Genomic DNA, 13301 nt, shown 5'->3' with positions numbered 1-13301 from the left:
GAAATGGATTTTAAAGTTAGGTGTCGAGTTTCATTGGCCAGGATACCAGTATATGGGTCCAGGTACAAAATTAGCCAAGCGATTAAAACGTGGTGATCCTGGAATTAATCGTCTTAATAGATTAGCCAAACAGCATGATATTGATTACAGTAAAGCTAAATCACTCGCTGACAAACATATTGCAGATCGCAAGATGGTAGCTGGAATCAATAAGTTTCCAGGCAAGAAGAGTTTAACTGAGCAGATTGTCAAGCGAATCAAGCAAGCTAGACTTAAAACAAAATTGTAGCGCCTCTACAATGATGAAATAAAACTTGTGAAAATGCAACAAAGTGTGTCTCCGGTTCATTTGTAGTTGTGTCATTATCAAAGCACATCATGTCGGGTAATACTTTTTATTTGACGTTACCTGGTAGCCATGGGAATCTGAAATATATTCCAGACAACAAAAACAGCGCTTGGAAAAATCGATTAGACAAACGCATCGATTTAGAAGGAGAATGGGAAGTAGGATTGAGTAGTATTTCGCTTCCACACGATTCTAAGATGTCCAGTTACCTCAAAGGATTAAAAGACGATGTCTTGCTAACCACAGGACGAATTAAAGTAGCCACTGGGGATATACAACATAAAGTGACTTACAATGTCACGTATGGAGACATCAAACAACATCGTATGGAGACAGTTCACAATTTACTCAAATCCTTGTTTGATGAAGAACGTTTAAAATGTATTATGAATATGGGTTCGGCGTTTTGGAGTCATTTTCCTTCAGGACACAGCGCACAATTTGAAGTGATTGCGGATGAACATAAAGAAACGGTTAGTGTGACAGCAGACAAGGTAAAATCGACTGATATAACTCACCAAGAAGCTCGTGACGGTCTCTATTTTGAGTTACCTCGAGACGTGTGAGTTGTTTGGTTGGACGAAGAAAACAACAGTGCGTTATCGTCGTATTGTTAGTGGTACTATTGAAGAGAATTATAGTGTATCACGACCGGCACATAATCTCACAGAGACCAAACGTGGTACGGTGTGGAGTTATGATAGGAGGCTCACTACATCCAGTTTGGCGTATTACAGATATGAGATCCCATGGAAAGACTGATTTGCGAAGAAATATCATAGATTTCTTCTTAGCGATATGAACTGCACCTTTATCAACACTAAGAGAAGTACCTACTTGAACTTACCTTACCCACATACCAACATACATACATACATACATACATAAACTTTATTAAAGTGTCAAGGTTTTTAGCTAAAAGCTAATTGTGGACACTATAAAAGATAAAATGAATACAATGTAAGTATATGTAAAAACATTAAAAATATAGTCTTAAAATATCATCAATATACAAAGTGACATCAATATATAAAATTTTTACAATCAAATAGAACAAACAAGCAAACAGACAATATAGGGCAAACATATTAGCAGCAGTCGAAACATGAATATAAAATTCAAGAAGTTAAACAGTCTAGATAATTTAAATTAGACGAATTAAATAGAAGATAGTGGAGCACACCCCCAATACACAAGGCAGCCAGACAGCAGAAGCCACTATGCGTATCCACCAATCTAAGATGAGCACGCACAGCAGGTACACGTACCGTCCAGCAAGCCAAGTACATTGAGAGCACGCACCCCTTTCCTGGAAGCCTGAAGACTGGTCTTACTGCGTAGTTCCTGGCTAATCTTGCCCCATATGTGTGGGCCTAAATATCTAATACTATGCTTACCATACGTAACAGTATTGTGTCTAGGAACAGGAAAATCACTTCTTAAGTTATAATGCCTATCTTGCTGAAAAAACATATTACATACATGCTCTGGAGCTAGTGAATTTTTAACCTTATACATTAAAATTAGTATAGTAACCGTCTGTTCTCAGGACTGGAGAGTCTACCCTTCTCTAAGAGTTCCTCATACGTAGCATTCCTGTCATTATATATAGCACGTAATGCCCGTTGTACTCTTTCTAATTTTCGTGCATCTGAAGCTTTGCAGAAATGCCACACTATGTGACAATATGTTAAGTTAGGTAAAATTGCCGATTTATATAATTGTAACTTGGCTTCTCTGGGAATCGTATTTCTAAGACGTACTAAAACACCAACTTTCTTACTTGCCTTTTTGCGTATATCACTTATGTGAGCACTAAAACTAAGTTCATCATCTAATGTTACTCCTAGTAACTTCAAATCTGGTGATGATTTAATAACCTGTTTATCAATCTTGACATTGATAGATGGAATGTTCTCATTTTTGTTCTTTCTGCCTAATAACATTAAATTGTACCTGTCATAATTTCCCTTCAAAAAGTTATCTTTGTACCATTTTGATATAGTGTGCCCTCCATCAGTTAAAAGTTGTTTCACGCAGTCAAGTGAATATCCCTTTACATAAAGCTGATGATCGTCAGCGTACATTGACAAGCTTGCATTATTCACTATATACGTCATATCATTTTGAAAAATGTTCCACAGTAGGGGTCCAAAAGATGACTCTTGAGGGCATCCTCTAACAGCATCCTTCCAACTGCTCATGACTCCATTGAGTTTAACTCTGTTTTGTCGATTGGAAAAATATGATCTCATCAAGCTAAGTGATTCCTCTGAGAAGCCATATGCCTTTAGTTTACTTATCATGAGTGATGGATGTAGGGAATCGAATGCTTTACTCATGTCTGTTGAGAGTATTCCAATAAATTGCTTAGAATCTACAGCCAGCTTCCAATCTTCAGTGAGTCTGAGCAAAGTAGTTTCACAGCTATGTTTTTTTCTATACGCAGATATGCAGGAATCGAGCTTGGAGTCAAAATGATTATTCACTTGTATGCTCATCATAGACTCGAAAACTTTATCTACTGTGCTTAGCAATGTTATGGGACGATAGTTTCTTTCATCCAACCGGTCATCCTTTTTGTGGACTGGGTTCCACTCTCCTTTCTTCCATGCTTCAGGCCATTCCCCTTTCCTTATGCACTCATTAAAGAGCTTTGTTAAGGAATTTGATATGCCACTTGATGCTAGCCTTAACATTCTAGGAGATTTGGAGTCATAACCCCAGGCCTTTCTAATATTTAGTTTCTCGAGGGCTAACTGAACTAGATTACTACTGAGTAGTTGAAAGCAGAAGTTCTTTCGATTGCTCTTATTTACATGTGAGGCTTGAATGACTCGAAAAATCGTCCTCTGTTAAGCTATTGACACCTACTCCACCAATATCATTGGCCATCGTGGAAAAGTAATTTGCCAGAACATTTGCTACTTTTTCTTGGTCCTTCTCAACTCTCCCATTTGTTTTAATGTGGATCTCGCTTGCAGGCTGCTTCTTATCACTAAGAAGTGGCCTGAAGGTTTTATAGAACTCGCTTGGCTTAGCTTTAAGGTCATCTGCCTTTTATTTCCAATATTCTTTAATAGCTTTTCGTCGGTAGTTAGTAGCCTTATTTCTCCATATTCTCTTGAGCTGCCAGTTTACCTCTGTTCTGCTTTGAGCATATTGCTTGGCAAATTTCCTTTTTATTTTGATCGCCCTTTTCCACTCAGGTGTCATATATGGCACATCGACTTTACGAAATCTCATTCTTTTAGTGGGCATGTGCTTCTCTACTATGGTATTGAGAAGGGACCCCCAAAAAAGATACTTCTCATCAAGAGTATCAAAGCTATCCATTATGTTCCAGGGAGCACAAGATAAATCTTCATTGAGTCTTTCAACATCTAGTGTCCTGGTACTCCTAAATGTGACTACTTTTCTTTCATGCTGAGACACCCTCTCCTTCATAATCGCATACACTAGATGGTGGTCACTCATTTCTGGATTTAGTGCTCCACTTGTTTTAAAAAGCTCTGGCTTGTTTGTAAGGATCACATCCAGAAGTGTTTCAGATGTAGGCGTAATTCTGGTCGGATCCTTGATTAGACACTCCAGGCCATAAACCTCCTCTAGACTGAGCAAAAATTTTCCCTTCTGTGCGTTCTGGTCTTAATCTGTCAAGGTTCAAATCTCCAGTAAGTATGGGTGTGTTACATTCTATTGTAGCCCACATACATAGTGAATTAAATTCCTCTTCCAGTTTACGGTAGTAGTCGGTGCCAGTTGCGTTTGGGGCTCGATAAATACCAACAAACAACACATCATTATTGTTTATTGTTGCATTTATGGCCAGAATTTCAAGTAATTTATACTGCTTAGGAAGCTTTACACGATGAGATACCATCTTTGATGAGAAATATGCCATCAGGCCACCACCACCCTTTTTTCTATCCATCCCATAGGTATGATATCCTTCAAGAGCCACCTGTGCATTGGTATAAGAAGAGTCGATCTTAGTCTCTGACAGAAAAATCACATGTGACTTTAATTCTTTGTTGAGTAATATCAGATCATCCAGTTTGTTTTGGCAGCTATTGATGTTTAGATGAACCATCCTGAGATCGGTAGTGTTCCGTTTCCTTTCTTGTATTATCCACGGTTCAGGCAAGTCATTAGCATATCCAGCCACATCCTCATTTGCATTTGCATATTCACCTTCGCCGCCATGTTGAGTTAGATTTTCTACTCCAACCAAACTTTTCTCAAACCTAAAAGGAAGCGTGCATAGGGAGCAGGTCCATTCAATATCTAGGTAGTCCAGATAGTAGTACTTGAAGCCGGCTTTACTCAGGTTTATGCACTTAGCATGTGACCAGACATTGCACTCAGTACATAACAAAGCATCTTGATTCAAGCGAACTCCTTTCCCACTCTCCTTACAAGGGTATTTTGGGGTTCTCTTTTCCGTTGGACCTGGGTTTTTGTGGATATTCCCTCCGAGAACTATTCGGCTGAGCTGTTGGTTGCTTGTGTCGTTAGCAGTGTACGGAAATCTTGAAGCCAAGTAGGATTTACTTCTGCCCGAACTCGCTCTCGGAGTTGCCCAGCTTCTGGCCCCATAAATATCCCAGGAATTTTGAGGCAGGATTGCTGATACATCGGTTAGAAGTCGTTGCTCGCCTTCCCAATGTATTGAGCACTTTTGTGTGTCGAAAAGGAATGAAATATATAGCAGTAGAGCAAAACATTTGTTAGATTTTGACGAGCTTGATAAAACACAGCCGGCTGCCATGTAACACATCTTCATCATCGTCCATTGTTTTCCAGTACGTATTAGAGATCAGAAGATTGATCTTATACGTCAAATACACTACCAACCAATCTTGGAAGGAAATTATTATTACGAACCCAAGAAGATTCATTACATCAAGTTACATAAGAATCACATCGATGTGGTGGAAACACTGATAAGAGAGTCGGGAAATAATAATTTGGCTCAGTTTACAGACGGTGCTTCTATCGTCACATTGCATTTTAGACAAGTGAGATAACTTGTCTAACCAAAAAAAGAGACAGCCAGAGGCTGTCTGTCTGGAGCTGCTGCTGCCAAAAACCGAAGCCCAGGAAAAGAAGAAGAGAAAGAAACACAAATGGATCCTACATAGGAAGATAAAATAGAATTCCAATTAAAAGAAATGATACGTAACGTGGGGGAAAGAACTTATTTTTTAAAGAAATGGCTTGATAATATTGAACAACATAGAAAACGTTCAGTTTAGTGTTTTTTGTTAAGTTGTAGACACTGAAGATGCCTCGAGTGTATTCATGTCGATGCCACAAATGTAAATTATACATGATTTCTCAAGAAAAACAAATCAAAGAAACATAGAGGGATTATTATGAAAAGTTACGAAAAGTAGTACGCCTCACGGAGATGGAAATGGTCACCCAAGGGATTCAAGAATTAACTGTCTACTTTAAGAAATAACTAACACATCATGTAAACTTTTTTAAAACCTTGTTTTATTTAAAAAATAATGAAAACAACGTTCGCTTTGAGTGTTCGCTTTTTTTTATATATATATATAAAAGCAACAAGTCCATGTTCTCCAAATCTTGTGCATCCAGGTGCGAATATCCGTAAGGATAAGTCTTAAAACTGTTCGAATGATCTAAAACTCGCTTGTCGAACACAAGTTGATACGACTTGGTCTGAGTCTCAGTCTTGATTTTTTTTTCAAAGTGGGGTTTCTGACAAAGAGGGTCGGGTTGACCACCATCGTTTTTCTTCGTTCATCTAACAGGTGAAGAATTTCATCCAAAATATTTTGGCGGGTGATGTCGTAATTCAGCTGTTTGGCACCACGTACATTCAGCGAAAATCCCTTTACTTTGCACACCACTTTACCATTCTTTGTTCTATACCCATAGTTCTTCGCACCTGCGGAGATGAATTCTACGATAAAGTTACCATTGTCATGCTCGTTGGTCATGTCGCCGAGGTAGTCGCCAAGCTCGATTTCTGTCTGCCCCGCTTTCCATGTATGGATGACCGAGTCTGTATCGTAACACAAGACCTGGTCACCCAACTTTACCAACGATTCGTACAATTTAAGGCGGGCCAATCAGGTGGTAAATCTGCGATGAAAATATGCGTATTGCTCCCTTTGTAAGGATCATCTTCATCGCGTTTGTACGATACCTCTATCACTTCAGAATTAAGAATACGGATGTCTGTCACAGTGAAGAGAGGGTCGTCAAGCAGATCTAGGAGTTCGTAGGGTTGCATGCATTGTTTGGTTTTCAATTTATTGTTTTGTTGGCCAAATTTCCCTCAGAAAGAGTTAAGAGAGAATTTTTCTGGAGACCGCGTGAAATCAAAAAATGTGGCACATGCCTAGAAAAAGCCCTAACTTCATACTTCGCTCAAAGATACCTTAGGGTAAGTCTATAAACGTGGTATAATTTTTTAGTTCAGAACTATTTTTATTTTCTAGAAAATCACCAAACACTGTATCGAGCCCCAACCGCCATAACAGTGGCCGAAATGAAGCCGACGAATAGGGCAACAAAAACGTTATTCTTCAAAAGCGCAAAAGAAAGTAAGTCTTTCCGAATATTATCTATTTGTATACGAGGTATTAAAAAATTATTTGAATCTAATAACGGGATTATTGACATAACTATGAATTATTGGCGAATATTTGAAAATCGCCAAAATTTGATTGATTAAAAATTTCATTTTGGAGCAGTTTTTCAATAAAAATTTTTCCTACTCGGTATAACTCGGAATCACTTGAGATGAGCATTTCTGAAAATTGGAAACGATGTTCTTTTCAAGCATATAAAATTTAATTTGGGGCTCTTAATTACTGCGAAGAAATAGCCCGATCTATTTCGTGCAAATCGCAACGCCGCCGTGTAAACAATCGCAGATAATCCAATTATTCTTTTATTATCGAAGCCATAATTTCTGCAAAATCTTACCGCTTTGAGCTGTGCTTTATCAGAAACTCAATATGTTACCCTTACCTTCTGAAACCAGTGATTAAGGAGTGATGTTTCCATTATTTTTTGTTTCAAATCGCCATGTTCACTTGAAAAGTGTTTACAACGTCCGGCTTGACTATTTACAATACTCGAAGCTGTTCATAAATCATAAATGGCACAACGATGTTCACCAACGAAGTCGTGTGTCATCACTCATGTTTGTCACGCAATCACGCTAAACGTGCACAGGACACCCAGACAGGCATTCGTCTGCAGATATCGCTGTACCGAGTGCAGGGCCAACTAATATTTATTTCTTAATCAGTGTTATGTTTTAAACAAAAATCTGCGCGAATTCACTTAAAAAACGCTGTAGATCTCTTTTGAGTGTTTTGAATCAGTGCCATTCTGAAAAAGTACTTTTTGACGTTTTCGTAAATTTAGTCACCCCCTGGTACTGACTATACATGCGTTGTTATCGACTCTATTTCCACGACTTCGCGCTTGCAAAGATTATATTTATCAATAGGCACTTTAAGCATGACGTTTAACGGCAAACGGCAAACGCAAGCTTGCCTTTCATTTTGTTACCTATTTATGGAATTCTTAAAAAAACCCTGCACAAAAAAATAAAATAAAATAAAAAAACACATTCACGCCAAACAGAAACCTACTTAATTCCGTGTACACACGCCTAAAGACAGACGACAGAAATTGAATTTTTGACGTTCGCGGGAAAAACAAACGTCATGCGTAACCTCTCAAATGACGAACTTCCCAGTTAACTAAAACAACTGGAAGTTAATTTTCTAGTGCTCCGTGATTATATACATCACCTACGTGTCCCTAGTGGATCGATAAGGTCTACCATGACCTTCAGTGGCAGGCAGACAGGTTCCACGGTGAGGCGTTCTTTTCTAATGACACTGGAAAAATTCTACCGACTATGTAAACAGAACAACAGACTAACAATTTCGTGCTTTATCTAAGCACTTTGAACGTTAAACTTCACTAAAAACGTAAATCTTCGAGTCACGAAGTCGGCCGCTTGTATCAGGCCGCGAGACATTACGTGTTATTTGATATCGCCTGAATGTAGGTCATTACAATTACATTTTTTAAAGCTTTGGACTTACACAATCTCTGTTTTTTGTTTTTGTTGTTGTTGTTGTTTTTTTAAATTTTCCTTACGATAGCGTGCTCATCAATTTAAACCTTTCGATTTTGTACCTTGATTGCTACGATGATAATGGCCATCGCTAGAAACTTGACAGTTTTCTCAACTCGAACTCGGAAAAAGTTGTTTCCCGTCCCTTAATCAAACAATTAATCGGCCATTCTTTAAGATCCCGAATTCTCGACAAGACAGAGGCGGCGTACCCTCGGAGATTCAAGAAAGCAGGAAGCTCCTCCATACCAGCTAACTGAATGGGTTTTATAAAGCAAAAAAAAGAAAGAAAGAAAGGAAAAGAATACAGTGTCATATACTTTAGGTGTTTTCCTGGTCAATGAAACCAATATTCAAGCTACATGTAGTTCGTCACTGCTGACAGGTACAGCTAAAACAAAGGGCTTCGATCTTGCTCACGTAAGGCTGCTTACGATGAACGGAGATATCGCTGATATCAATGCTAAAAAATAAGCAAATATTCTTCAGCACTGAAATGGAAAATCTCTTTAACTGTGGCCTTTGCTGCCATTCAAAAAGATTGTACGCATCATCTGTGATTAGGGTGTCTAACGCGCCAGTTCGTTTTTAAAGCCGTATTCGAGAGCTCTTGGATTCTTGCAACTTGAAGCGGCCTCCAAGTCGTCATTCAGAACAGTTCCTCGTCATCCTGGAGGGTCGTTTTAGCAGCCAGTTGGGAAAATAAGGCAGCGATTTGATTTTGCTGTAAGGAAAATAGTCGCTTGTAAACAGGTGGCGTTTCCACTCGCATCTTTGGCGCTTACCATCGCACGTGCAACTGGAGGCAGGCGTCTGCTTTCTGTCATGAGTGTTCCCACAGTTTAAAGTGGCAGTTTAAGATAGGCCTTCTGGCTGGCAAGTAAATCTCTTTCGTGGGGCACCAGCCCACTTAGTTCCCAGCCCAGTGGTACTTTTCTGCACGAATCTGGTATGAGGTAAGGTCTACTGTTTGCAATAACCTCTGGTACTGAAAGGCGTATGTCCCATCAGTTTCTCTCCATACACCCTAAAAGCGCTGTCGTGTTAAGGTCTCGTGCTCTAGAGCTCGCCTCGTGTTTACCACAATCTAAGTGTCGCTGCATTTGAAGCAGAAAATACCTTAGGAATGTCAGTGTGCAGCTCCTCTCAGGACCAAACAAAAAGTCCCTCTTTTACACCTGTCAGATTTCTCTACGAATTCAGCGTTAGCCTCTTTGTTCTACTTGATCCGCATGAACGTGAGGCTGTTTACGTTGTGTCTTCTTAGTGAATGGTACTGGGATGTTGTGGTTTGAGTACTTGTGAGTGATGGAAGCTCCGAACCAACGGTGGATTCTCCAACTTTAAAAGTTTCCCAGGGCCAACACCGTTCGCCTTCCAAACGCGAATTCCGTCCACCGTTATACTCAACATGATGTTAATAAAACTCACATCTTTGACATGCAAAGAGTGCTCAAGAGGTGTGGTTGATTCACACAGCAGTAAACGTTAACCACGGACACTCACACGGAGGGGGAAAAGGAATTGCATCAGACATCTGAGAGGGAGTCTCAATATATCGCTGCCAGAATGTAGGTGAACTCTCATATCGTGATTTGATCGTAGCAGCCTTTCTATAGCAAGGCCCTTTTCCCCCTTGGGGATCCGAGAAATCAAGGCGCTTTATGGATACGCCAAACTGCTCTCGCCGAGGACTCTGGCGCACACAATGGTTGCTCCACAGTGATAACATCCGGCATTGTCCTGCCGATAATACACGGAACGCTAGACTTGGGTACTTTGTGATCTTGAGCTGCCGTATAACATCTGCCATCACTGCGAGTGCAGCACAGTTGTCTTGATTGCTTACGGTTTTTTAAAAATGTGTACAAATGTACGCATTTGCATCTCATCCCCTTCGCGCTTTGTCGCTACTGTCCCATGCCCGGGATAGCACGTTTCCCAAACCAGGCGGTTCTTGGCTCTCTCGTGTACTTTTCTTGGGCAAATATTCTCATGGACCCAATCTTGCACCTAGACAGCACTGAAGGTTCATCTAGTCTGACCTCCAAAACCGCTTCCATCTCGAGCAGAATCTTGTGGTGGACACGAGTCGAAGAAGGTGTGACCTTCCCAAGCCCAGATGGCTTTTGCCTTGGGCCTTGCTTCCAACGCCCTCGAGAGAGAAGAATCTTCCCAGTTCTTCCACGGATGTATAGATTTTCAGTCTGCGCCGCCAGGCTCGGCCCTCAATTTGAACGTAGGTCTCAGATAAGGAATTGGCGCAGCCATTCCACACATGCGTCATTGTGTCAACATGCTCGCAAGGACAGACTGATATAGCAAGGATTCCTTGGGGTCGCCGTTTGGGGTCGGCTCTAAGGCAAAACGCTCTGCAATGATCGGGCACTGACGAGCTTTTAGACACATGCACCTGTGAATTTAAGCCACAGAATATTCGGATTTTTAGTGCAGGAGGTATTTCGATCAGTACAATTACTTTCAGTACAGCAATCAGGGGAGTTATTTGACAAATATCCAACTTCTGAAAATTGAATCAGTGGCAAACAACAGTTCTCTTTGTATTAATTTATTCCATTGTGTAAAAGCTAGCGTGCCGCAAAGTCATCCATCAATTCGCAATAAATGTGCGTGAAATACGTTTTTTAAGATGTTTTTTTAATTAGGGCCATCTTTTTCCTATCTCAGAGCAGCCCGACGGACTCGCCTAATTTTCGGTTGGTGTAGCGACATACTCTGCATCACACAAATCATATTTACAATTGTACACAACGCATTGTTGGCTAATTATAGGTGGTTTGGGCTCGCAGATCTCGAGGCCTTCACATATTTTGCGACTCTTGAAACACAGGTTGAAGAGTGTGATCTATTTTTTGCTTAGATCTGATAATTGCCTTTTCACTGCGTCAGCTGACTTTTGATCTTTAAAAGGCAAAACCACTCGATGAACAGCATTTTCATTGGTGGATAATTGAGCTTGCACTCCGGTGTTTAGTAAAGTAATAAATAAGAAATTTTACCTTAAATCTAAGAAAAAACACTATTTCTGCAAAAAAAAAAAAGGATTAAGATACGGAATTTCTCAACGCTGCATAGAATATCGCAGTTTTGGTGGTTTTTCCTTTTCCGCATGTTTCGTATCATTTGTGACCATCGCCTTCTAGTTCCAGGCTCTGTGACAATGGCGCTTGGGTACCGGGCCTCCCAGCTCAGACTTTTTTCTGGATTTTTAACTGCTAGCAGTCTATTTCGTTTCCTAGCCTGCGACAGTGACAACCTTAATACGAATTGAGAAACAGCCAGGAAGCGGCGGCGAGGGGTGAACGCTGCCCTATTCCCTCCTAGTTTCCTCCCCTTATTTTCGTAATTTTTACATTCTTAACCCTATTCAGACCGGGGGTGCAGATTCACCCCTCCCCCTCCGTAACTTCCAGAATATTTGAACAATGACAATGAAACTTAAAGGGTACATAGTATGTCTGAACATCTATATTTGGTATACGTCACGTGGTATCATGGACGTCATATCTTGTGACAATTATGACATAATGTCCAAACAGCCGCCATCCGACATCCTGGATTTCAAACTTTTTCAAAGACCTCAGAAAACCGCCGCAAATTACCGAAAAGTCCTTAAAAATTTTAAACAAGAGAGGATAAAATTATCCTCTCTTGCTTTAAAAGGTTGCCAAAAAGGCCTAAAAAGGTGAAAATAACTACATTAAACCTAATTTCCATTACTAAAACACAAAAAAATTACAAATTTAGAAAAGATGTCTTTCAAAATGACATTACCATGGCAACGTTAAGTTCCCGAAACAACAACCTGTCATACCAAATTATTTCCAGATAAATTTTAGATAAAGCTGCCAAGTTTGGCAGCGTTTGGTTGATTATTGAAAAAGTTATAGACGCTCAAAGTCAGCGCGGGCACTCCCCCCCTGATCTGGATAGGGTTCAAAGACCATAAACCGACTCTCGCCGTCTATTCTTTTTATCAGAACGACCAATCCAAAATCAGCAAAACTCGTTCGACTCTGAACGAATAAGAAAGGGTATTGCTTTACAAATAGAAGCGTCCACCCATTGAACATAGGGGGAAGTAAAAAATATCGGCTACCTTCATCGAATAATCAAACGGCGACATAATAAATTTATACTGAACAAACGCGCTTGGAACAGCTTATTAACTTGCAAGCTTGATCGCAGTAGAAAGTTTGATTGCAATTAAACAAACAAATTAATAAAACGTACCTTGTAGTTGCTCTTTAGATAGCGCTTGCTTTCCCTTAGGTTGGTTCTTGCTTTTTTGCCCACCCCATCCCTTTCCCAGCGTCCCAAGCATCTCGGCTACTTTGCATATATCGTCAAATGCCTATGCCCCTGAAGAACTAATGTAAACGAGTCCTTGCAAGGACTTTCTCACAGACGCGGCGCAGACACTTAAGATACGCAATAGGGTGCTGCGACTGAGGGCTTTAAATCCTGTCTCCTCACAATACGCGAGGTACTGCTTTACTAATCGTTCTGGAACCATGGTTCGTATAACGTTGGGAACTTTGATTGTCTCTTTTGATGACAACGTTATAGTCCTTTCCCCGAAGGGCAAGTCCTGGATAACGTGTGCACTTGTGATAAATGTGATAAGGTGATCTATTTGTGCAGTGGAAACACGCATCACAGGCGCTTGCGCTGACGATACAGGTGCTCCTCTCCCGTGTGTCAGGCAATGACGTTTGGCCTCGGTAAACGACAACTAAGGTCTGGTATCCAAAGTCGCAACTTCTTAAACGACACTTTATCGGCCATGATAGA

Source organism: Pocillopora verrucosa, chromosome 10 (assembly GCF_036669915.1).
Source record: "Pocillopora verrucosa isolate sample1 chromosome 10, ASM3666991v2, whole genome shotgun sequence".
Classification (NCBI taxonomy): domain Eukaryota; kingdom Metazoa; phylum Cnidaria; class Anthozoa; order Scleractinia; family Pocilloporidae; genus Pocillopora; species Pocillopora verrucosa.
Note: the sequence above shows the minus strand (reverse complement) of the source record.